The sequence below is a fragment of the Mesocricetus auratus genome, unplaced genomic scaffold (assembly GCF_017639785.1).
Source record: "Mesocricetus auratus isolate SY011 unplaced genomic scaffold, BCM_Maur_2.0 Super-Scaffold_100011, whole genome shotgun sequence".
Taxonomy (NCBI): Eukaryota; Metazoa; Chordata; class Mammalia; order Rodentia; family Cricetidae; genus Mesocricetus; species Mesocricetus auratus.
The window spans coordinates 22218270-22244268 of record NW_024429195.1 but is presented as its reverse complement, the minus strand read 5'-3'; the positions used below and the strand labels follow the sequence as shown (position 1 = coordinate 22244268).

At 37.7% G+C, this 25999-nt stretch overlaps 2 long non-coding RNA genes across 2 annotated transcripts; one reads left to right on the top strand and one right to left on the bottom strand.

Annotated features, from left to right (window-relative positions):
• The first annotated feature begins 569 nt into the window (after nt 1-569).
• LOC121143203 lies at nt 570-24766 on the top strand. The gene is made up of 4 exons (XR_005880377.1): nt 570-715; nt 3030-3152; nt 22888-23008; nt 24083-24766. It is a non-coding gene; the product is annotated as an uncharacterized LOC121143203 (long non-coding RNA).
• LOC110340805 lies at nt 3342-8037 on the bottom strand. The gene is made up of 3 exons (XR_002382625.2): nt 7991-8037; nt 6912-7016; nt 3342-3530 (listed from the first exon to the last, which is right to left on the bottom strand). It is a non-coding gene; the product is annotated as an uncharacterized LOC110340805 (long non-coding RNA).
• Nucleotides 24767-25999: the final 1233 nt, after the last annotated feature.

The window sequence follows — 25999 nt, the reverse complement described above, 5'->3', positions numbered from 1 at the left end:
ATCATAATCCCTTTGGTTAATTTTCTTTACATATTGAGAAATAAATAAGTGAGGTAACATGGGTGTATCTAGCACTAGGAGTATTATGTTACAGAAAGGGAATAAGAAGTTACATTGAATTGACTTCAATTCTATTCTTAAGATCCCTTTCTTTTACAACATTTGATAAGAACTACTTGAAATAAAGACTATGGGCTTGGAAATAAAATTTTACCAAGGTAATTAGGGAAAATTGGAATAGAAAAATACATTTTAAATAAGACTTCAAATTTCTTAGGGTTTTTGTTCTTATATGCCTCAAAATATTTTTCAATATCAAATCTCAGCAGCAAATTTCTTGCTAAATTGTCCCAAGTGTTGCTCACGGTTCCAGCATACATTCTAATGTCAGCCCCCTGACCAGCATCCCTTCTGTGAGCATCTCTCCTCCCAGCACTCCTCATTTCCCATTGCCTCTTATGCTCCATTCATAAACCAATCCCCTTGGCTTTTACATGGCTCTGGGCTTTTGCTCATGCTATTTCTTCCTATTGTAATATTCTCATTTCTGGTTCTGTTCCTAGATATCCCGTGAAGTCTTTGCTGGCACTCACTGCACTCCTCATTCTAACTATCTGTGCTGCATGCTGATAATCTATTAAGGACTTCTGTGAAGGCACTTTCACACTTTTTTCTGCAGTGCTGTGTTTTCCATCAGACTACAAGCCACTGGAAGGTAAGGAAGACATTTTGTAGTTCCAATATCTACTATAGAAAATATATGGGCATACAATGAAGTCTTTCTTTATTAATTGGTTAGTTCTTCCTAAGTATTTGATGCATGCCAAATACGAACATTCTTCTAATGTATTTTTGGAGGACTACACAGAAGTCAGTGACTTTCAAGGAAAGCAACCAATGAAAGTATATTCAGAACTGGGGATATGACTCAGTCGGTCAAGTTCTTGCTGTGCAAGCAGAAGGACTTGAGTTTCCCCAGAACCAAGGGAAAAAAATCAGAAATGGTAGTGTTTATTCCAGGAACTTAGTGCTGGAGACACAGGTGGATCTTCTGAGCTTTCTGGACAGTTTATCCAGTCCATGACCTCGAGTTCAGTGAGAAACCTTGTCGCAAAAGACCTCAGTCGCCCAGGACTGAGAGGCCAACAACAGAATAGAAGGGTCCCAAGAGCTCGCTGGCCAATCAGTCTATCCCAATGGTTGCCCCCAGGTTCAGTATGAGACTTTGTCTCAAAAATAAGGTGGAGGGCCATAAAGGAAAATGTTTAATATCAAGTTCTGGCGTGGCTGCTGAGTACTTGTATATGCCACACACACTATACACAAGACAGGATGTGGGAGGGAGGGGGAAACACACACACATACACACACACACACACACACACACACACACACACACACACGAGAGAGGGGGGGAGAACTGAATGATGACCTCTGGTCATGTGTGCATCTAGTTACACACATGCACACCTATGTGCTACACCTGTGAAAGAATGAAAATGACTAAAGAGGGGATACCTCAGTTAGTAAAGCACTTGCAAAGGAAGTGTGAAGGGCGTGTTCGCATCTCTAGAACCTATGTAAAGATGTCATGGTGGGTCTCTAATTCTTGTACCCCTATGGTGAGATAGTAGGTAGAGCTAGAAGGTGACTGGAAGCTCATGGGCCAAGTAGATTGGCATATTTGACGAACAACAAGAAGCCTTGCCTCAAGCATGATGGAAGACGAGAACAGGCACACATGGTATACACAATGGAATACATAGAAAGCATAACACACACACACTTGACACACAGAGAGGAACAGGGGCTGGGACTTAAGGTTTACTAATGGATGAATTCCCATCAACCCCAGGGCTCCAGGAAAATCTCTGACCCTGGGAAGATGATAGTAAGGGCTATAGACATCATTAAGATCAACTTCTCTGAAATTAGAGTCCTTTGTCTGTATCCTATGCCAAATTGACATCCACATTTAATGCCTGCAGGCTTTCAGAAACATAAATATTTCTGGAAAATCATTGTGAAGCAGTGAAAGTAGAATATTTTCATCAATAATGGATAAGTTGCCTTGACTTTCAATAACAAGGGCTTTAGGATATTACATGGTATTTTAAAACATTTAAAAATATATTGTATATAAAATTATCATTAATACAGTATTAGGCTTCCTTTCTTTGGTTGTGACCTTCTACTAACATTTATTTTCTTTGTTTTTTCTGAATTAAATTTCTTAAGATGCTGCTTGTTTTTAATGGGCACTAGGAAGGCACAGACAGGTGGATTACCAGAGTTCAAGGTAACCTGGTAAAGAAAACACTGTTGCCCAATAATTTTTACAGTGATTATTTTTGTAGATAACATTCTACTTCCAAGATAGAACTAAAAGCAAAGCTCAGAACCCCAAGCATCTGTCTAGAAGAGAAAAATAATACCTCAGCTCTAATATAACAACCTCATCTTTATTGAACATTGAAAACACGTACATCAAAAGAATAGGATTTTAAATATCTAGTTTATAACCTAACACCAGTTTGTGCAATTTCCAATGTAAAATCTTAAGTAAAAGGGAAAAAAGGCAACATGATGCCTTTAAAATGTACTAATCCACATTAATGCCTCCAAAAAAAGCAAAAATAATAAAAACCTTAAATTAACAAAAAACAGAACGTAGTTTTGCACTATGGAGGCATAGAAAGGTGGATACCTGAGTTCAAGTAACCTTGTAAAGAAAACGCTGCAACAAGAAACACGTTATGAGACTGGGGAGGTGAGTCGGTAATTAACAGGACTGCTGCTTTTCCAGAGGACCTAAGTTCCATTCCCAGTACCATGTCAGGCAGCTCATAACCTGTTAACAACAGCTATGGGATATCTGAGACCTGACTTCCTGTTCAGTGTTCAACAGGTGCATGCCCATGTGCTCCCTCCCCAGGCTACTGGATGTAACCATGTTAAACAGACTGAGCCCGTCTTAGAAAGACAGATATTGGATGTCTTAGCATATGTGTGTTTCTAATTTTATATAGATACATAAAATCATACAAGCATGCATGTCATGAAAGTAGAAGTAAAACTGCCTACAGGAACAAAGGAGACTAATGGAAGAGGAGAAAAGCACGAAGGCATGGGAATGTAGGAACATACTCAAGGTAATTATGTATTTTCATAAAATGGCCTTATGCAATCAATATACTACTATGTACAATGAATACACACACACTGAAAATTAAAAGGAAAATAGGAATGGTTTTTATTTAAAATGTCTTAATTTCTTAAGTTCTTTAAAATCTTTATATTTTAAAGATTTTTATAAGCCTCTTCAGGCATTATTTCAGATCACAGGTATACAGTTATGGAATAAAATGGCAAAAGTTCTTTTCTCATGGAGTTTTTATTGAATGTGTTCATAGGGCAGGGGTTATGGCTGTATTGAAAACAATCTTTCTCCTTTCTCTTTTGAAGCAGGGTCTTGATTCATAGCCTTGAATTTTTCAGCCTCCAAGTCCTGGGATCACAGGCTTGCTATCCTACTAAAACAGTTTAGAACATGTTAGAGAGACTATGCAACTGGCTTATAACTGTGAGCATGTAGCAAGGTATCTTAAGCAACTCACTTGCATTATCTTACTGCATCTTCTATTGGGAAGTAAGTGCTTTTATTATATTTACTCTATAGCTGAGGAAACTGGGAATAGTATATGACAAGTCAGAGATTTGAACACAGATTCTTTCTCACGGAGAAGCCTATATTTTTAACCACAGTACTGTGTTCTTTCTATGCCCAGAACATTGGGATGTAAGAGAAAAATCTCAACTAATGGTTACTGAATTATTTCTAATAAAAATATTTCTATTCACATTGCAATAATGGCTTTCTGTCAGGTAATAGAAATGCCACAAAGATTGGTGAGCTATAGTTCTTTACCTTATTTGCTTTAATTAAGCTTACTAATAAACTGGAGAGAGCCATTTACTAACTTGCTTGCAAAATGACAGGATCCTGGGCATAAATATGAGCATGACAAAAGTCAACAGACAGCCTGTTATAAATTAGGACAGTAAAATCCCTTAGGACTATAACAAGAATCAATCAAGAAGTCTAAAAATGTTATTATAAATGATGAATGGAACGGATTTTCAATTCTAATTAAATTAATCTTGAAATCATTAGACATAATTTTAATTTTAGTATTCTAAATATCAATCTTAATCTCTATTTTTTTCCTTTTTTAAAAATTTAAATTAGAAACAAGCTTGTTTTATACATGTCAACCCCAGTTGTCTCTTCCTCTACTCCTCCCCTGCCCCCCACCAACCCCTATCTCATCCCCTTTCTGCTCCCCAGGAAGGGTGAGGCCTTCCATGGAGGATCTCCCCGTGTGTCTAGGCTGAGAGAGTATCCCTCTATGTGGAATGGGCTCCCAAAGTCCATTTGTATACTAGGGATAAATACTGATCCATTGCCAGAGGCCCCATGGATTTCCCAGGTCTTCTGACTGACACCCACATTCTGGGGATCTGGGTCGGTTTCCCAGCTATCAGTCTGGGGTCCCTGAGCTCCCCCTTGTTCAGGTCAGCTGTTTCTGTGGGTTTCTCCAGCCTGATCTTGACCCCTTTGCTCATCACTCCTCCCTCTCTACAACTGGAATCCAGTAGTTCAGTTCAGTGTTCAGCTGTGAGTGTCTACTTCTGCTTCCATAAGCTACTGGATGAAGGCTCTAGGATGGCATTTAAGGAAGTCATTAATCTCATTACTGGGGAATGGCATTTAAGGTAGCCTCTCCACTATTGATTAGATTCTTAGTTGGAGTCATCCTTGTAGATCTCTGGACATTTCCTTAGTGCCAGATTTCTCTTTAAACCTATATTGGCTTCCTCTATTATGGTATCTCTATTCTTGCTCTCCTCTGTCCTTCCTCTGACTCAACCTTCCTGCTCTCTCATGTCCTCCTTTCCCCTCCTCCATGCTCCCAATTTGCTTAGGAGATCTTGTCCCTTTCCCCTTCTCTAGAGTACCATGCATGTCTCTCTTAGGGGCCTCCTTGTTTCCTAGCTTCTCTGGTGGTGTAGATTTTATGCTGGTCATTCTTTGTTCTATGTCTGAAATCCATATATGAGTGAGTACATTCCATGTTTTCTTTTTGTGACTGGGTTACCTTACTCAGAATGGTTTCTTCTAGTTCCATCCAATTTCAAGATCCCATTTTTATTTTTTATTTTTTCCGCTGAGTAGTACTACAGGTTGACTCGCCCCCAGCAGACAAAACATTAATCCTACATTCTTAAACAATTTTTGTTGTTTTTAAAGGATGCAGCCATCTGAGATATTTTTATTTTATAAAACTTACAGTATTTTCTAGACATTCTTATTTCCTAGTAATGTATTCCTTGATTATATACATGGTTTACTTCTAAAAGTTATACTTTACTTCCTATTGCCTTCCTTTGCCTGTTTGTATATAATTTTCTATTTATTAATTTATTTATTGTGTTCTCTCAATTTTCTCTCCAACCTTTCATTTACCCACTTGGCAGAGAATCACAAAAGCTAGACACAGGAGAGATTTCAGGACTTTATTTACATTTTGATTCAGTTAGAAATTCCTCCTCTGTTTCACCAGAGAAGCATGTTCTCTAGCTTTCATTTGGCTCTTTAAGGGTGGAAGTCCAAAACCACTTACAAACTCATTTCTAGAAAGCAACTTCCTATATATACTTGAAACTTGTTTTATACGCATTCTGAATGTTGGGCCGGTTTTGCCTTTTATATTATCAGAACAATTTTATTTTTCATCTATTCTCCACAGCAGTCTCTTACTAGGAAGACTTTCTCATAATATCAAAGTATCACTATATATAGATACTAAATATGTGAATACTAAATAAACCCAAAAATATATAGATACTATTTGTTCATCCCTTTGAGAAAGTTTATGTTAAGTCAAGTGCTGTATTGAATCATAGTACTTTGTGATTTTTTTATAAATGAACTCTGAAGAGTAAATATAAAAGATAAATAAGATATACAAAGTTTGTAATTTCATTTTTGTATTTCCAATTTTGAGCATTGTTGACTTATTGTTCTTATTTTTAAAACATCATTGGAAAACTTGTTTATAATTTTTTAACAGTGTGTGTGTGTGTGTGTGTGTGTGTGTGTGTGTGTGTGTGTATTTAAATATGTGGAGGTCAGAGGACATATTGTGGTAACTGGTTCTTTCCTCCATGACCTTTTCATAATTGTTTGGTAACAGCTTAGTGTCAGACATTATGAGAGTTTATGGTTAATATATACGTTGGTTGAAATGTCTAGTCAATGTGTAAAAGGTGGTAAACTGATTGTGGAATGGAGAGCCATTGGTGCATTGTTATCTCCGTTTTGTGAGTAGAATGTGATAGCATAGTATTATCAGATATTCAACACTCTTAACATGAACCCAAACAATTGATTTTTTTTTGTTTTTTTTAAGAGACAGGGTTTCTCTGTATTGTTTTGGAGGCTGTCGGTCCAGCCCGGCCTCAAACTCACAGAGATCCTCCTGCCTCTGCCTCCCGAGTGCTGGGATTAAAGGCATGCGCCACCACCGCCCGGCTTAAACAATTGATTTTGAAGATGGCATTCTCTTACTTGAGAATTAAATTTCTCAGTAACAGAAAAGCTGAAAATTTGGACAAAGTTTAGCAACATTTGCCATACTGTTAACAGTAACTGTGATGGTTCATATCAATTGTCAACTGAACAGGATCTGGAATCATCTGGGAGATAAATCTCTGGACATTTTTATGATGGATATTCTAGATTAGATGAATTGAGTGACAAGACCCAGTCTAAATGTGAGTGGTGACATTCCACAGGCTTGGATCCTGGCCTGCATAAAAATGAGAAACAGCCCCTAGAATGAATTTACCTCTGCTTCCTGAATGTAGGCACAATGTGACCAGCTACCTTGAGCTCCTGCTCCGCAATAGTGCAGCGTTTTCAATGAGCAATGCAGAGCTCTAAGGGTAGAAAACTGTTTTTTTCCTAGTTAGAGGTTTTTATTATATAAAAACATTATTTTCATTTTACATACCAATCCCAGTTTCCCCTCCCTCCCCCTCCCTCTCACCCTTCCCACGCCCCCATCTACTCCTCAGAGGGCATAAAGCCTTCCTTGGGAAATCAACAGAGTTTGGCATACCAAATTGAGGCAGAACCAAGCCCTGAGGCTGAGCAAGGTATCCCATCATAGGGAATGGGCTCCAAGAAAATCAGTTTATATTCCTGTGATAGGTCCTGGTACCACTTCCAGCCCCAACCCCACAGATCAAGTCACATAACTGTCACCTATATTTAGAGAGTCTAGTTCAGTCCCAAACAGGTTGCCCAGCCGGCATTCCATAGTTCATAGTTCGTGAGCTCCCACTTGCTTGGGTAAGCAATCTCTGTGGTTTTTCCCATCATGTTCTTGATCCCCCTTGTTCATATGATCCCTCCTCCCCCTTTTCAGATAAACTCCAGGAGTTCAACCCATTGCTTGGATGTGGGTCACTGCATCTGCTTCCATCAGTTCCTGGATGTAGATCCTGTGATGACAATTTGGGTAGTGACTAATCCGATTAAGGGGAAGGTCCATTCTGTCAGCCTCTTCACTATTGTTAGGAGTCTCAGCAGGAGTAATCCTTGTGAATTCCAGATAATTTCTCAGTACCAGGTTTCTCCCTAACTCCATAATGGCTCCCTCTATCAAGATGCCTCTTTCATTGCTCTCTCCCTCTCTCCCTTCCCCAACTGGGTCTTCTTGATCCCTTATGTTCCCACCCTTTATTCCCTTCCTTTTACCTCCTCCCAGTTTACACAGGCGATTTTAACTATTTTTGCTTCCTGGGGCTTCCATGTATGTCCCTCTTATGATCCCTCTTTATACCTAGCTTCTCTGGGGTTGTGGATAAAAGCCTGGTTATCCTTTGCTTTACCACTATTACCTACTTATGAGTAAATACATACCAAGTTTGCCTTTCTGGGTCTGGGTTACTTCACTGAAGATGTTTCTTTTCTAGTTCCATCCATTTGCCTGCAAATTTCAAGATGCCATTGTTTTTTAATCACTAAATAATACTCCATTGTGTAAATCTACCACATTTTCTTTATCTATTCTTTGGTTGATGGACATCTAGGTTGTTTCCATGTTCTAGGTATTACAAATAATGCTTCTATGAACATTGTTGAGCAAATGTCTGTTAAGGGATTCTTCCTGCCAGCCTGGTCCCAGAGTTTTGTCAACCCCAAATAACACCCAGAGACTCTATTAGTTACAATGCTGTTGTCCAATATCCAGGGCTTCTCATTGTGTAGTTCTGTGTTAAGTATTAACCCATAACATAATATATATATGTTTCTATAAGGTCTTATCTTACCGAGGACGCCAGTCACATGGTGACTCTCCACTCTTTACTACATTTCCCAGAATTCTCGACTCCTAGTACCACCTATCTTGTTTCCCTATTGGTCAACAGTGCTTTATTTATCAATCAATAAGACAAACATATACACAAAAGGACTTCCCCCATCAAATGCCCTTGTGGCATGATTGTGCATCCTTTGGGTATATGTCCAAGAGGGGTATTGCTGGGTCTTGAGGAAGATTGAGTCCCTGTTCTGAGAAGCTGCCATACTGATTTCCAAAGTAGCTGTGCAAGTATGTATTCCCATCAGCAATGGTGGAGTGTTCCACTTACTCCACATTCTCTCCAGCATAAGCTGTCATCAGTGTTTTTTACCTTAGCCAATGTGACAGGTGTGAGATGATATCTCAGAGTAATTTTCATTTTCCTGATGACTAAGGATATCAAGCAATTCCTTAAATGCCTTTCAGCCATTTGAGTTTCTTCTGTTGAGAATTTGCTGTTTAGATCTGTACCTCATTTTTAAATTAAAATATTTGGTATTTCTGTGCCTAGTTTCTTGAGTTCTTTATATATTTTAGAGATCAGCCCTCTGTCAGATGTGGGATTGAAGATCTGTTACTATTTTGTAGACTGCTGCTTTGTCTTATTGACCATATCCTTTGCCCTATAGCAGTTTCTTAGTTTCAGGAGGTCACATTTATTGATTGTTGCTCTCAGAGTCTGTGCTACTGCTGTTATATTTAGGAAGTGGTCTCCTGTGCCAATGTGTTCAAGGGTACGTCCCACTTTTTCTTCTAAGAGGTTTAGTGTACCCGGGTTTATGTTGAGGTCTTTTATATACTTGGACTTGACTTTTGTGCATGGGGATAGATGTCAATCTATCTGCAATCTTCTACATGTCAGCATCCAGTTATGCCAGCACCATTTGTGGAAGAGACTTTCTATTTCCTATTGTATAATTTTGACTTCTTTGTCAAAACTCAGATGATTACAGGTGTGTGGATTAGTATCAGGGTCTTCAATTTGATTCCATTGATTCACTCTGTTTTTATGTCAATACCAAGCTGTTTTTTTTTGTTTTTGCTTTTTTGAGACAGGGTTTCTCTGTGGCTTTGGAGGTTGTCCTGGAACTAACTGTTGTAGACCAGGCTGGTCTCGAACTCACAGAGATCCACCTGCCTCTGCTTCCCGAGTGCTGGGATTAAAGTCGTGTGCCACCAACACCCAGCCCCAAGCTGCTTTATTATTGTAGAGTTTTAAGTCAGGGATAGTGATTCCTCTGGAGGTTCCCTGTAACGTGAGTTTTCTTGCCCAGAAGGTCCTGCTGTATCCCTTCCCAAATAGACACACAGATGCTATATTAGTTATAAAGCTGTTGGCCATTGGCTTAGGGCTTCTTATTGGCTAGCTCTGTCTTAATTATTAACCCATAACTAGTAATCCATGGTCTTATCTTACCAGGGAAAGAGTCCAGACCTGTTACTCCTCTGGCAGTCTACATTGTGACTGCTCAGCATCTTCTCAGAGAAGACAGCGATTTCCTGTTTGTCCCTGTTTTATCTTGTTTCTGCCCAGCTATGTCACTTCCTGCCTGTCTGTACAGACCTTCAGACCTCTATGGTTAGTTAGTGGCAGTTCCTGCCCAGCTATATCACTTCCTTGAATCACATGACAACTTCTCTCTGCCTACACTTCCCAGAATCCTTCTTGTTTCCTAGTCCTAGCTATCATCCTGCCTGGCCAATCAGTGTTTTATTCATCAACCAATAAGACAAACATATATCCAGAAGAACATCCCCCATCAGTTCCCTTATTATAGAGTATTGTTTTGGATACCCTGAGTTTATTGTTTTTCCATATGAAGTTGAGTATTGTTCTTTTAAGGTCTGTAAAGAACTGTGTTAGGATTTTGGTGGGGATTGCATTGCATCTGTAGATTGCCTGTGGTAAGATTGCCATTTTTACTCTGCTGATCCTACCTTTCCAAGAGCATGGGAGATCTTTCAATTTTCTGGTATCATTCAATGTCTTTTTTCAAAGACTTAAAGTTTTCATCCTACAAATCTTTCACTTTTCTGGTTAGAGTTACCCCAAAATATTTTAGGTTATTTGTGGCTATTGTAAAGGGTGATGTTTCTCTGAATTCTTTCTCAGCCTGTTTATCATTTGTATATAGGAGGGCTACTGATTTTCTTGAGTCAATCTTGTATCCTGCCACTTTGCTGAAGATGTATATTAGTTGTAGGAGTTCCCTGGTAGAATTTTGGGGGTCACTTGTCTAAACTATCGTATCATCTGCAAATAGTGAAAGTTTGACTCTTTCCCTCCTAGTTAGTATCCTCTTGGTCTCCTTTTGTTGTTCCATTGCCCTAGCTAGAACTTTGAGTACTATATTGAAAAGATATGAAGAGAGTGGACACTCTTTTCTTATTCCTGATTTTAGTGGGATTGCTTTGAGTTTCTCTTCATTTAGTTTGATGTTGCTGTTGGCTTGCTGCATATTGCCTTTGTTATGTTTAGCTATGTTCCTTTTATCCCTGATCTCTCTAAGACCTTTTTCATGAAGGGGTGTTGGATTTTGTAGAAGGATTTTTCAGCATCTAATGAGACAATCATGTGTTTTATTTTCTTTCAGTTTTTTTATATGGTGAATTACATTGACAGATTTCTGTATTTTGAACCATCTCTGTGTCTCTTGGAAGAAGCCTATTTTGCCATGCTGAAGGATTTTTTTATGTGTTCTTGGATTTCGTTTGCCATAGAGTTTGTTAAAGGGGGGGAAACAAGAGTGATCCCGAGAGAGAGAGAGAGAGAGAGAGAGAGAGAGAGAGAGAGAGAGAGAGAGAGAGAGAGAGTTGAAGAGGGTAAGAGAGAGAAGGGAGAAGGGAGAAGAGAGTGAAGTGGGAGTGGAAGGGGCCACTGTATGTACCCCGCCCATCATGGGGAGGTGGGGTCAACATAATGTCTGAGGTTCCAACAATCACACCACTTATTATTATTAAAAGGTGGGTGTTGGACGTGGCAAGTTAGGGAATAGGGACTGCTACCTGCTGACCTGGGGGGCGTTGACCGTCTTTGGAGGACCTGTGAAAGCTAGGGTGCTGCCACATCCTGGGGTTCATCTTTGTGTGGTTTGGGTGTCAGGGTAGCTGCAGTCCCATAAAAAGAGTTTGGTAATGTTCCTTGTGTTTCTATTGTGTGTAACAGCTTGAAGAGTATTGGTATTAACTCTTCTTTGAAATTATGGTAGAATTCTGCGCTGAAACCATCTGGCTCTGAGTTTTTTTTTTATTTATGAGAGTTTTGATGACTGTTTCTATTTCCTTGGGAGTTATATTCTATTTAAATTGTTTATCTGCTCTTGATTTAATTTTGGTATGTGGTACTTTTCCATTCTGGATAAGTACCACATACCAAAATTATATAAAAATTGGAACATTTAAAAGAAAAAAATGTCCATTTCTTTTAAATTTTCCAATTTTGTGTAGTATAGGCTTTTGAAGTATGACCTGATGATTCCCTGGATTTCCTCAATGTCTTTTGTTATGCACCCTTTTTCATTTCTGATTTTGTTAATTTGGATATTCTCTTTGTGCCTTTTTGTTAGTTTGACTAAGGGTTTATCTATCTTGCTGAGTTTTTCAAAGAACAAACTCTTTGTTTCATTGGTTCTTTGTATTGTTCTCCTTGTTTCTATTTAATTGATTTCAGTCCTTAGTTTGATTATTTCCTGTCATCTACTCCTTCTGGGTGAATTTTCATCTTTTTGTTCTAGAGTTTTCAGGTGTGCTGTTAAGTCACTAGTGTGAGATTTCTCCACATTCTTTATGTAGGCACTTATTGATATGAATTTTCCTCTTAGCACTGCTTTCATAGTGTCCCATAAGTTTTGGTATGCTGTGCTTTTATTTTCGTTGCATTCTAGGAAGTCTTTAATTTTTTCTTTATTTTTTCCTTGACACATTGATGATTAAGATGAGCATTGTTCAATTTCCATGAGCTTGTAGGATTTCTGCAATTATTTTTGTTGTTGTATTCTAACTTTAAGCCATGGTAGTCTGATAAGATACAGGAGTTTATTACAGTTTTTTTTGTATCTGTTGAGCTTTGATTTGTTACCAAGTATATAGGCTATTTCTCATAAACTTAGAAGGTTATAGATTAACTCTGCTTCCCCTAGTGGCACTACAAACTCCTAGCACCATGAACGTCTGTGCTACAGACTGATATACCTTGAACCATGAAAGAAAATATATCTTTTCTTTATGTAGTTGCTTTTGCCAGGTTGGTCTGGGTATGACTGAAGATCTTGTATTACTAGCAGGCTTCCATGATATGCTAAAAAAAATCATTGGTCTGAAGACAACATTTTGAGCAAACAGGCCTTAAACATGTTTACTTCAATAGTGTTTCAGTGAGCTTTTGTCAGGACATCAATGACAGACATTAGACCCTGAGGTATCTAGTAAGCATTTGTATGTGCAGGGCTCTAGTTTTGTCAGTTGGTGTAGAGTGGCAAAAATGAAATATTTAATTGTTCTGATGAATTGCTGCCCATATTCTGCTTTTTCCAGTGAATGGATGGACAGGAGAATCTGTGGAAATGCAGGCAGATCCAGTGTTGCTGCTATGAATATCAAGATGGTCAGGCCTTTGACCCTCTTCTCTCACAGAGACAGAATGAACATTTCATCAGTATATGAAAATGAATGTTAAAACCTATAAAACACCGAGTAGTTTCATAACATTAAGTACTCATAATAAATCACCACATAAATATTGCTGGATAAATTTGATTTGTCTTTGAAAGGTTGCCTTGGAGGTCTGTGGTCATACATTGTTTATAATCTAATAAAACCACAGAATATCGGAATGCAAAATAGCCAAGCCATCAGACAGCTCTTACCTCCTGTCCTCAATGTGGCTGGATACTAATTGCCAGAATAGGAGATCCTGGTCCTATTTTATATACTTCTCTAGAGCTGACATTAAAGGCATAAGCTGAGTTTGTCTTTTAGACTGATTCACTCTCATGTATTCCTGGGTGACCACAAACTCACAAAGATCCATCTGCCTCTGTCTTCTTAGTCCTAGAATTAATGGTTTATGCTACCCTTGCCTGGCCTCTATGGCTGACTAATGTGGCTGGCTTTGCATTCTGATCTTCAGTGGCTTTATTAGATCATAAACAATATATCACCACAATTCCCCCCTTTTTGTCTAATACAAAAAGGTTATAATTAATATAAGAAAAAACTATATACAGTAAGTAAAAAACTATATGCAATATATGCAGGTAATAAGTACATCAACAATGTCTACTCCATTTGCACTTGACGAATTCATAGAAAATTTGCTATTATCTATTCTATCATGGTGAGTCCAAAGTCTTGCACCTAATTTACTTTCTACTTTAATTTGCATTATCATTTCATCTTTCAATGCCTCTTAACTTTTTACACTTTACACCTCTTTAGTGAGTTTCTTTTCTGAGTGTGGTAAACAAGGAAAACTATAACTATCTAGTCTTAAACTTCCTCAAAGACCCAAAAATGAAATAATATTAACTGAGCAAGCAGTAAATACAAGCAAGCGACTTCCAAAAATGTGAGAACTGACAAAAACAGCTGGATGTCTGAACAGACACTCAAGGTTCCTCTGCAATGTTGGAGCATCCATCTTTGGCCTATAGGTCTAGCATCTCTGACAGACTTTTCTGTGAAACAGGATTTTTGAAGGACTGTCCCACCTTGTCTTGTCAAGGTTTTACAGTCATTCTTTTTTGTATCCTGCTCGTCCAATCTGAACAGCATACTTTCAGCAGTAGAGACAAGGGCACTTTTTTGTCCAGTGGCTCACTTTTGCCACAAAGAGTAAACTCCACGTTGAGTTTCTTTGATGCCCATCATCCTAGCTGAAGTAGATTGGTGCTGCCAGGAGAAGATATATCTCATGGTCATAAAAAAGAACCAATGTTATTAAAACATCTTAAATGCTATATTTTGTAGATCTCTGAAGTGTTTGAAGATGACCCATCTTTCTAAAATATATCTTTATTTGACCTTCAAAAATACTTCATGTGACTACATGTTTGATTGTACAGACTAATTACTAACTTGCATGTTCTTATTATCCTATATAGTTGGTAATAATAACTTTCAAGGACTAGAAATTTGCATTATGTTGCTAAATTGGTCTATGTAGGTACAAAACCTTGAATAAACTTAAAAATATATGTACAGTATGTTTTAACAAAATTACTCTTAAATTTGTATAAATATATAAAATTTGTATACAATATACAAATGTCGAATCCAATGTAAAATATTTAAAACTGGTAGTTGCTTTTTACAAGTAGATTCAATAATCGTATCATATCTATATCCTTCCTTTTTTCTTTTCAGGGTAGATTCAATAATCTATCCTTTTATCCTATCATATCTTTATCCCCCTTTTTTCTTTTCAAAACAAGAACTCTGAATCTAATCCCCCTTGTTAAACTTTCTTCCTTACAATAACCAATAACAACTTGTAACCAACCCCCTAAACAAAGACAAATATCCATAACCCAATGAAAGACCAAAAAACACCTACTTCACCTCTAGGGAATGTGAGTGTTGTGTTCTTAAAGTTATTTCCTGTTGTCTGGGGGTAATGGCATCTTGAGGGGATCCTGAATAGAAAAATTTGGGTTAATTGCCAAGTCCTGGGAGAGGTAGCTGTATCATTTTTGTCCAGTCTCTTCATAATGGGAAAGTGCATGGCTTGTTTCAAATCCTGGCTAGAGTAGAGTGTGAGGCTGGATCATCTCAGCTAGCAGTGTTGAAATTGTCCTGAGCAGTGTCTGTGGGGCTGTATTGTTTCAGCAAGCCTCCTTAAAATTGTTCTGAGAAGTTTGTAGTCCAAAGCCAATCTTTAGTTTGTGTTGTTCAGCTTAATGGTGCTGTCATAGTCCTGCTGGAATTGTCATTGTAGGATTCATCTTTTTGTTGTTGTTTTGTTTTGCTTTTTTGAGACAGGGTTTCTCTGTGTTAACAGTCCTGGCTGTCTTGAAACTCATTTTGTATCCCGGCTGGCCTTGAACTCACTGAGATCTGCCTGCTTCTGCCTCCCAAGTGGTGGGATTAAAGGCATGTGCCACCATCACCCAGCTGGGATTCCATTTTCTTTTTGGAGACTTCAGAGATCATATTAGGTCAGATTCTTTTTCTTATACTTTTTTTCCAGGTTGTCCTCCCTTCTTCTTTGAATGCTTATTTGTCCAAATGTCTTAATTTCCTCAAAATGTTTATTTTTATTTTCTTGAAAAGACAAAAACAAAACCCTTTCCCAACCCTAATTTTGGGGAGGTTCCTAATCTAATTTTTATCAAATTTGATTCATGGTTTCTCCTGAAAATTTTATTTTATCTTCTAAAGCTCTTCTATCATTGAAAGCAGTATGGTTTCTTACAATAGGCATCAGGTTCTTTTATTCCTATGGGGAGGAATGTCCATATTACAGGAAAGGACTGAGCCAAATTTGGCATAGACGCCTTGGAGAGGTCCCTCGAAAAGTTTCCCCATGTCAATGGGTTATCTTGAATGTCTTTTGTTGACCTATTTATTAATCCAATGACTGCCTTTGCTACACCTTCCACATAATTCAGAAGGGAGGGGCATTCTCTTTGGATTATGCTTAGAAAAATCATTGTTTCTAGGAATACCTGTTTATAGACCTTTTTAAGGTGACCTTGTTTTCCACAATTGAAGCACATGACATTTTGATTTTTCTTCACACCTCTGGAAATCACTTATCTTTGCATCATCATGGTCATGAGATTCATTATTGATTATATCTCAGATCTATTTCCCCAAATGTGCTGACCTTGCCTTTAATGGCCTAATTATCCTTTTGCATTGTGCATTAGCATTTTCAAATGTCAGAGTTTCAGTTATTATTTGTCTAGCTTCTGAATTTGGTAGCATTCTATTTACTTCTGGTGCCAATCTTTGTAAGAAGTCCATGAAGGCTTCCTTTGGGTCAAGTATAACTTTAGTAAATGAGCAAATTTTAATTCGTACTTTTCCAATTCTGTCTCAAACATTCAGAACTTCTGTGTGGCATAAAGTCAGGGTATGGATATCGAATAGAGATTGGCCTTCTGTACTAGCATAATCTCTTTCTGCAAGAATTTGATCTTGGGAGATGTCCATCGCTCTAGTTTTCCACCATTGTTCAATAGGCTTAGCATCTTATTTAAACCGGGTACCCCGTTGTAATTGTGAACTAGGCTCTAAGACAGTGTTAACCAAGTCTATCTAGTCTTTAGGGATAATTCTATTACAAACTGACCATGAGTTTAACATCTGCTTCACAAATGTTGAATGCATACCATATGAGATTACAGCTTCCTTGAATCTTCCTAAATCTAACATTGGCACAGTAGTTCAATCAGCTTTTTACAGAGCCTCCATCATTTGGCAATTACTGTAAGATTTCTGGATATAATAAGGTTTGTTGTATGAAAATCTTAGAGTGTTCCTCTTTAACCTTATAATGCAATGTTGAACTTGGTTCTCTTTTAAACTCCTTCATCTGGGTTTGAATATCTCTCTGATCTGCTTTAATAATTTTTTCTAAGGCCCGTATCTTGGTACTGACATCAACCAACTTTTTTAGAGAAGAACCAAGAATTTTCAAACCTACAACAAAGGTTATCAAAATGATAATTAACAGTATATCAGTCCTAGTTGATTATCCCTTCATTTAATTGTTCCATTTCTAAATCATGCATTGCATAATCATATAGAGACCTAACTCTTTCCATTGTAATAGAGTTTCCCATTTTAATGTGGGAAAGACTCCCTCTTTTAACTAATTCCTCCCTTTAAGAATTCCCAATTGTCTTACCAAATCTGCCAAAAATGTCAGTACATGTCTGGAAGCCCGATGAGAGGGGCTGTTGGGAAAGCCCACAATGCAGAGAGGGAGAGAGGGAGGGGAAAGAGAGAGAGAGAGAGAGAGAGAGAGAGAGAGAGAGAGAGAGAGAGAGAGAGAGAGAGAGAGAGAGAGAGAGAGAGATTTCTGAAAAAAGCACAGGGGCACGGGGGGGATTGTTAGGAAGAGATGTGTGGCAGGTGAAATCAACTGGTCTAAGGTGGCATTTGAAGCTCAGATGCTTCTAGTTGGTCAGGCATAATGCCAGTGGGAGCCCCGAATGTAGCTCCAGCCTGGGCCAGAGGCTTTAAAGCCACAGGCAAGCAGTGTTTTCCTGAATTTGTATTTTTATGTTGGGTATCAATTTGTAGTACAAATAATAAAAACCCAGAGACAGATATTGGGGTTGAAGATGAAGATCAGAGAAGCAAGATCCAGTCACTAGCTCTTGCCTGTATCTCAGACCAAAAGGGCAATCCTGGCTCCACAAATCCTCAGGATAGCTGGAGACTGAATGCTCGGAATACGAGACCCTGCTCCTATCTTATATATCTCTCTACTACTAGGATAGGCATGAACTCTATTTCTCTTTAAGACTGATTCACTCTCATGTAGTCCTGGGTGGCCTTGAACTCACAGAGATCCATCGGCCTCTGTCTCCTGAGTCTTGGGATTAAAGGTATATGCCACTTCTTGCCAGCCTCTATGGTTGACTAGTGTGTCTATCTTTGCATTCTAATCATCAGTTGATCATAAATAAGAGAAGTTAATTTAGTTTTCATATTAACAGGATGAGGTTTGTGCTTTGGTATTTCTTTAGGGAACCAAAGCACAATTGAATAAATAGGATTTCTAAGAAATGAATTAATCCTTGTGTTTTAGTCTTGTTTACCTGTAGATATCTTAGTCTAGATTCTGTGCCTATAAAAGCCAAGATTATGGTGTCATATTATGTGACTTTTACTGGGGAAGAAGTTTCTATTCAACTCAAATTGAAAGGACAAGCCAGGTCAAAGAAACAGTTTTTTTTTCTAAACCAGGGTTGGACAAACAATGAGTTTATTAGCATTTATTACAATAACATATAGATGGGTTACTTTCATAAGCATGGGTGGTTAGGAACTCAGTCAGTTGCATCACCTAAGGGCCCCCATCAGCCTGAATGATGACTAGCCACAGCTGTATCACTGGAGTCCTCTGTATAATTTCAAGGCAGCTAGCTATAACACTGAAGGTCTCCTCAACCCAAGGTGCTATATAATGCCTATAGAACTCTGAGGAGAGGGAGAGGACTCAGATGTTGTGAGTTTCTCGAGTCTCCTCAGCTCTTGTGAGTTTCATGAGCCTCATTGAATTCAGTAGGCTAATGACTTATATGTGAACCTCACGAGCCTTCTCCCTCCCTCCAGTTGGAAGTGTTTCAATCTGGAGAAAAGATCACACAACATAGAGCCTTCATCCATCTTGGTCAGCTATCATCTGTGTACCATGACTATAAATCCCCTAACTTGCTCTTCATACATGGGTCCCAGTGACTTCAGAATATTTTTTTAATACAAGGAAAGAAACAAACTCAGAGTATAAAATTGCTGACAGTGGTAGAAATATAATTTTTAGGTTAAAATAACTTGTCCTTAAAAAATAAAACAAACTAAGGTCCTTTCCAGTTCTAGAAACAAAATTCTTAGCAAGGATCAAGCATTTTTATCACTGGTTTCACTCTGTCTCTTTTGGATGCTTGTTTGAGAAAATGTCTTTCTTTATATTTTAAGAGTTTTTTGGAGGATAGAGAATGACAGAGAAGGTTCTCAACATCTACTGTTTTAAGGAAAGTCACAGCAGACTTCAAAGCTGTGTGCACTGACATTCAGTGGTTGTATTCCCAGTATTATTATAGTAAAGTGGTTGACTGTAGAAAATTAATAAATATTGAACCTAAATATTGAACATAATGAAAAAGTAAGGGTTGGAAAAAGAAAATCTGTGTAAAGGTCCTGGCTGCCTTGCAACTGGTTTTGTAGACCAGGCTAGCTTTGAACTCAGTGAAATCCCCCTGCCTCTGGCTCTGAAGAGCTGGGATTAAAGGTGTGTACCACCACTGCCTGACAGAAGAAAACAATCTTACAAGAAATCCTAAGGGCTGATTTAGGGATTATTTTTAGGAAATTGAATTCCTAAACCAGTATTGTCTTGTAGCATTTCCTTGACAATGGAAAATGTCCTGTATATGCTCTTAATAAAATGCTAGTCACTAATCATAAATGATTTTGAATAGTTGAAATGGGGCTAGTAAAACTAATAAACTGAATGTTAACTTTGCTTATTTTTAATTAATTCATTTTAAATAGCCAACTAAGTTTAGTGACTATCACATTATCCAGTGATTTCCAGAGAAGATATCATACACGTGCTGTGGTAGCGTTTTCAGTTTTCTTTTAAATATAATTGCAAGCTCCTTTGTTATAGTGTTTGAGAAAATATAAAGGCAATCAATGTTTCAGTTATGAAAAGTGATGAAAGTAATGTAATAATCAATACATGCATTGCATTACCTGAGAGATACTTATAATATATACTGCTTGTTTACTATCATTAAAATGTATACATGTGTAAGTATATTTTTCTATGTGTATATTAAAATCAAAAGAAATTAACTTACACTAATATATCTGCTATTATATGTACATATGCTTATTAATATATATGCTGACTTTAATATAATCAGTGCATAGATTAATTTATGTGTACATAAATAATGATATAGTCTGACTTTAATATAGCTAGTCTTTATATATTAATACTTTGAAGTCAAAATACATTAAAATTGATAAATAGTATATGCATGAAAGTCAACTCCAGAATATGTGACTAATGAAAATTAATGAGTATTTTCAAAGTGTGGTGATCTTATGCACATTTATCATTGTCTATCAATAAAGGTGATTTCAGAGTAATTATGGTAGGAAGAATATATGGGGGATGGTAGAGAGACATTAAAACAATGTCTGGGTCTTTTGGGAAATGGGATGGTGATTGATAAAAATGTGAGGTGATGATGGAAGAAGGAAAAAATAAGTCTGAATTTTATTACAACTGGCATTGACAAATTGATGCCTGTTCTCACTAATGAGAATTTGTTTTGTATAGCATTTAAATAATGGAAATATATTGGCTAACAATAGATATACTTTTAAAGTGCATCTATAATAATCACAATAAATTTTCCACAAGAATTATGATGAACATTGAACTCACCATTAAATACAAGCTCCATTGGTTACTTTCTGTGTGATTTTTGAATAAGACCTAACTGTCCCATACTAAGTGTCCGCAACAGAATTAGAAAAAATTGAACCACTCAATTCAAAGGTTTTCAAAGAGCATGAAATGATATAATAAATGTCAGGTACTTAGTATAATCTTTAATACATCAAATAACCTTTCAAATGATAGTTAATATTAAATATTGATGAAAACGCTTATAAGGGATAAGAAACAACATTTAAAATCCCTTGTGGTATGTTTTAAGAATGGTGATGAAAATATAATGAGGAAAATATATAACATTTAGGGGATACTGTCACAATACAGATAACATGGAGGGCTGCTAAAGCCCAATGGAAAAGTGTAAAACTTCCAGATTGGAAATAAGAAGATCATAAAAGAAGATGTGAAATTAAAGCATTATAGATAATCTTAGGAGGAGAATTATTTAAATAGAGAAAAATCACTTAAAAATACATTTTTTGTAGCAGTAATGAAACCAGAGTTGATGGGAACTAGACATTGAAAACCTACTTGGCTGTGGAATGCCCACATGCTCTTCAGATTTTCTGAGAACAAAGCAAAGATAAAATAAGAATCCACCAGAATTATGGAAATTTTGCATACAAAGGTGTAAACTCCATAAGGGGGCTATTTCTGTATTTTTTCTCATCTTATACGTGGAAAACACGACGTATGGGAACTAGTACATATGGGAACTGGTCATAAGATTCTGCACGACAAAGCCAGACAGATCTAGTATTGCACTGGAAGAAGCGTGGTAATAGGTAATGGCAAGCTGGGCCAGAAGAAGGCTGCATATAGTAATGGGACCAGATCCCAGCTGGAATGTTCCTGCTTACTCTCAATCTATAGCAATATTAAAGAACCAGATAACTTCTGGTGGCACCAGGATCCATTCCTAAAGCTCTACGTAGACTGTAATAATGCTTTTGTCTATTTGTAGTAGCCTGGAAAACTATGTGGGAAAGCAACAGGATTGCTCAAGGCCAGGTGTGGTCATTGTAACTCCAGATGGTTATGCTCAAATTAAACTGAATCCCCACACCCAGTTATGAGAGAAATGATTTTTAGTGGAAAATAATAGATTGCTAAGATAGTTTATACACATATGAGAGGATCATTTCTTTCTTAATACTTTAAAGGATTTAATTTGAGATTTGATTTCATTCTTCACTGTTGGTTAAATTAAATATAACATTAAAAAGGTTTTGTTCTTTGATCATTGTTTTTTGAGTTTTCACTATGCCTGCTTTATTCAACTTTTATTTCTAGTCATAGTTTTCCTAAATATATCTCTTTAGACCCAAGCTATCTAGAAATTCAACTTTACATACTTAGTGATATTTACTAGATGTGTGTGTTTTGGTCTCCGATCAGTCTCTAAAACTTAGTATTTCTGAAGTTTTTGGTGGTAACTTCTTGATTCCTACAAGTGAAATGAAATTTTCTAAATCAGACAAACAAGAAATCTCTGCTATCTTTGAGTCTTCCATCTCCTTTGCCTGTCATATCCAATCATTTGCCAAGCTATACCACTTTTCGCAGTTCTACTACGAAGCAGTTGGTAAAATAGTGTGAATGACCACTCTTGTGAAATGCTACAGTGTGAATGGAATTCCTCCAACAGTGATTACCAGATCCACCAGAACGCTAGACATTCTCTTATAGTAGCTTGTCACCCATGAGAATGTGTGACAAGAATAAAACAGCAGCATTGTTAGGGTAGTGCTGTGTAGTTTGGATAGATTTTCTAAAAGCCCATGTGCTGAAGATTTGATTCCCTTATTGCCAAATTATTGGGGTACGGAACTTTTAGGAGATGAGGCCCTAAAGCAGTGGTTCTCCTAACCTGTGACCCTTTAATAAAGTTCCTCATGTTGTGGTGACCCCCAACCATAAAATTATTTTCATTGCTACTTCATAACTGCAATTTTGCAACTCCTATGAATTGTAATGTAAATATCTAATGTGCAGGATATCTGGCATGCAACTCTATGAAAAGGTTGCTTGACTTCCAAAGGTGTTGTGGCCCACAGACTGAGAAACACTGCCCTAGAGGAAGGAAGTAGAGTCTTGAGGAGGATGATTTGGGATTTCAGAATCTTTGCTCCTACACTGTCTCTGCCTACACCCATCATGAGGTGAATAGCTCCCCTACTCACTCACCACTATGGTATTCCCCCTTGCTATTGCTCAAGTCTTAGATCATCAGACAACTGCCCAAAGGCTGAAACAGCTCAAACAATGAATTAGAATAAACCTTTTCTTCTTGGTTACTTGGTATCTTAGGTATTTTAGCAGATAGAAATTGGGGGAAGATTGAGAGAGGAATGGTCCATGGCCCCGCCAGAAGAGACACTCACATCCTCAACCTCTTGGAATCAGCAATGTTTGAGATTCTTTTCTCAGGGTAAGTTATCAATTGTACAACTTTGTTAGCATCACATGGTTATAGTATCTCTGTAAAAGTCACTGAAGCACCAACCAGAATGTAGACACTAATCACATAAGAATGGGACAAGAGAAAAACAATTTGCTTTCCACACTGTTTTAATGCATTTAAGAAATAGTCTGGTAAGGAAGGGTTTGAAGAGCAAACTAAATCTTGTTTGTGGCACAAAATAATGAGCAGTGTTCTATTTTGTTGCCCCCTTGCTTTTTTGTAAGTTCAGGATACATTTTTTTGGTGTTCCTTAAGCTATGCTTCTGGCATGATCATTTGTTTTAGGTTTTGCACTCCCTTCTGCCCCTCAATAAATTGATAACAATATAGTTAGGTCAATTTATACAATACCCTTTTTATTTAAAAGAAAGAATAGATTTTTGCATCTTGCCTTACTGACAAGTTTGCAAATTGCCAATCTTTGCTCCTTTCTCTCTCTCACAATTCTTCTTGGTGGTAATTAAGGACTGTAAATTTCACTTTATCATTTGTGTTTAGAATACTAGCATAAATCATAGTAATAGCACCGTTTATTTCAGTAATGCCAGCTTGCCTGCAAATCACTTGTAAATTGGTTCCATAGATGTACCCCCATCAAATTAATCAAAAAACCACCTGCATATATTTTCTGAGCTTATTTCAAAGGCTTAGTAACAGTGAGGAAGAAAGGCAATGCTGACCTTTTCATTTTTATTTATTTATAAATTCTGAATAGCTCATGCATATGTTTTCACTTTGGACCTAGAAACATCTAACTGAGTGTTTTACATAGTAGTTATTCTTTAACACACAGATGAGACTTGTGTTTGAAATAATATACCTGCCTAATGGTCCTACTGTGCTCCACATACAGTAATCATAATTTTTGACTAACCATAACACTATATATATTTGAGAACTGTGGTAAGCAATACTTTTGTGTTCTTCAATATTTTTCCCCCAAAATGAGTATAGTAGATTTCAGTGTTGTGAGTCAGACCATAGTCACTTACATTTTCCTCTTGTATCCAGGAAAAATATTTTGTTTTTTTTTATTTACAGTGTTTACTTATTTGTGTATGTGCGAATGTGTGCCATTGAGGGCAGAAGGCAACTCTCCTTCCATCATGTTGATTCTGGGGATTCCCACTCAGGTTATCAGGTTTGGTGGCAGCTCCCCTTGCCTATGAAGCCATCTTGCTGCCCTGAGGTAAGTGATTTTGCTGTGATGATGATAATTTGTTGTTTTGCTCTTTCTTATGCTATTTGGAACAACAATGAAGCAAGTTCCAATTCCAGTTCATGAGAGGATGATCCAGGACCATGTTTAAGTAAGAGCTTAGCCAGTTTGAGTGTGCTATACTCCTCTGGAAATTTCCTGACAAAACACATTCATGTATAACTTGCCTCTAATCAGTCTTTAAAAATTCATTTTAAACAGCAAAAATAAAATATAATAGGATAAAGCAAAAAACATCATATTGAAGTTGGACAAGGAAAACCAACAGAAGGGAAAGAGCCCAAGAGAAGGCACTAAAAACAGAGACCCATTTGTTCACATACTCAGGAGTCCCATTTAAAAAACAAACAAACAAAAAGACACTTAACTGAAAGCCATGATACATACACAGAGGACCAGGCACAGACCCATACAGGCCTAGCCCTGTGCTCACTGCTTCGCTCTCTGTGAGTTCATGAGTCTTGCTCAGTTGATTAGAGGGACTTGTTCATCTGGCGTCACAATCCCCTCTGGCTTTTACATTCTTTGTACCTCCTCTTCCACAGGGTTCCCTGATCTCTGAGGGGAGGTATTTGATGGAGATATCCCATTTAGAACTGTGCCCAATCTCTTTCTCTTTCTCTTTCTCTTTCTCTTTCTCTGTCTCTGTCTCTGTGTCTGTCTCTGTCTCTCTGTCTGTCTGTCTGTCTGTCTCTCTCTCTCTCTCTCTCTCTCTCTCTCTCTCTCTCTCTCTCTCTCTCTCTCTCTCTGCTTAATGTCTGGTTGTGGGTCTCCTTATTTGTTCCCATCTGCTATAGGAGGAAGCTGCTCTGATGACAGGTGAATAAGGCACTGATCTATGAGTATAGCAGAATATTGTTAGAAGTCATTTTATTGTTACTTTCTTTTAGACTCACTATATTTGTTTTTACCCTAGGTCTCTGGTCTCTCTGGTCTCTGTCCCCTGGTCACCCAAGCAGTATTGTGTATATATTCCATCTCGTGGAGTGGGACTTAAGCCAAATCAGACATTGGTTGGTTTCTCCCAGAAGCTTTATGCCACAGTTACCTTAGTATATCTTGCACACAGGAAGCCATTGTAGATCAAGGGTTTTGTGGCTATTTTGGTATTTACATTTCTCTTTTGGTAACCTTATGAGTACCTTCCCATACCAAAGACACTAGGAGATGGGGACAAAGGTTCTATGTAGGCACCAGCTCACCCTCTCTGTGTTCAATGAGTTGTGTGGGTGTTGTTATCAGCAATAGAGTCTTGCTGTCCATTTGCAGAGAGCAACTTATCTTGTGTAACCCATTCTTGGTGATGGATGATTTGTTTGGTGGCAAGAAATGGCCAGTTGGGCCTCTGTTGCCTTCATTATTTGTAGACTTCTTAAGGATTACCTTCATATATTTTAAAGACGTTTTCATAGCCCCCTCTGAAGCCCCTCAATTCCAGAGCTGTTTCTCCCACATGCCTTCCCCCACCTTCCCACCCCCTTCCGCACCTGTTACTTCTTTTCCTTCTTTCATCTCACCCTCAGTCCATCCATAAAATCTATTCTATTTCCCCCTCCTGGGGAGATCTGTATTCCCCCCACCCAGTACCTCCCACTACATACACGACCTCTCTGGGAGTACAGATTGTAGCTTGGTTATCATGTATTTAATAGCTAATATCCACATATTAGTCTTAACTCAAGAGAAGGAAGGAAATTTAAATTTCATAATGCCTTACCCTTAGTCTTCTCTGGAGTCAA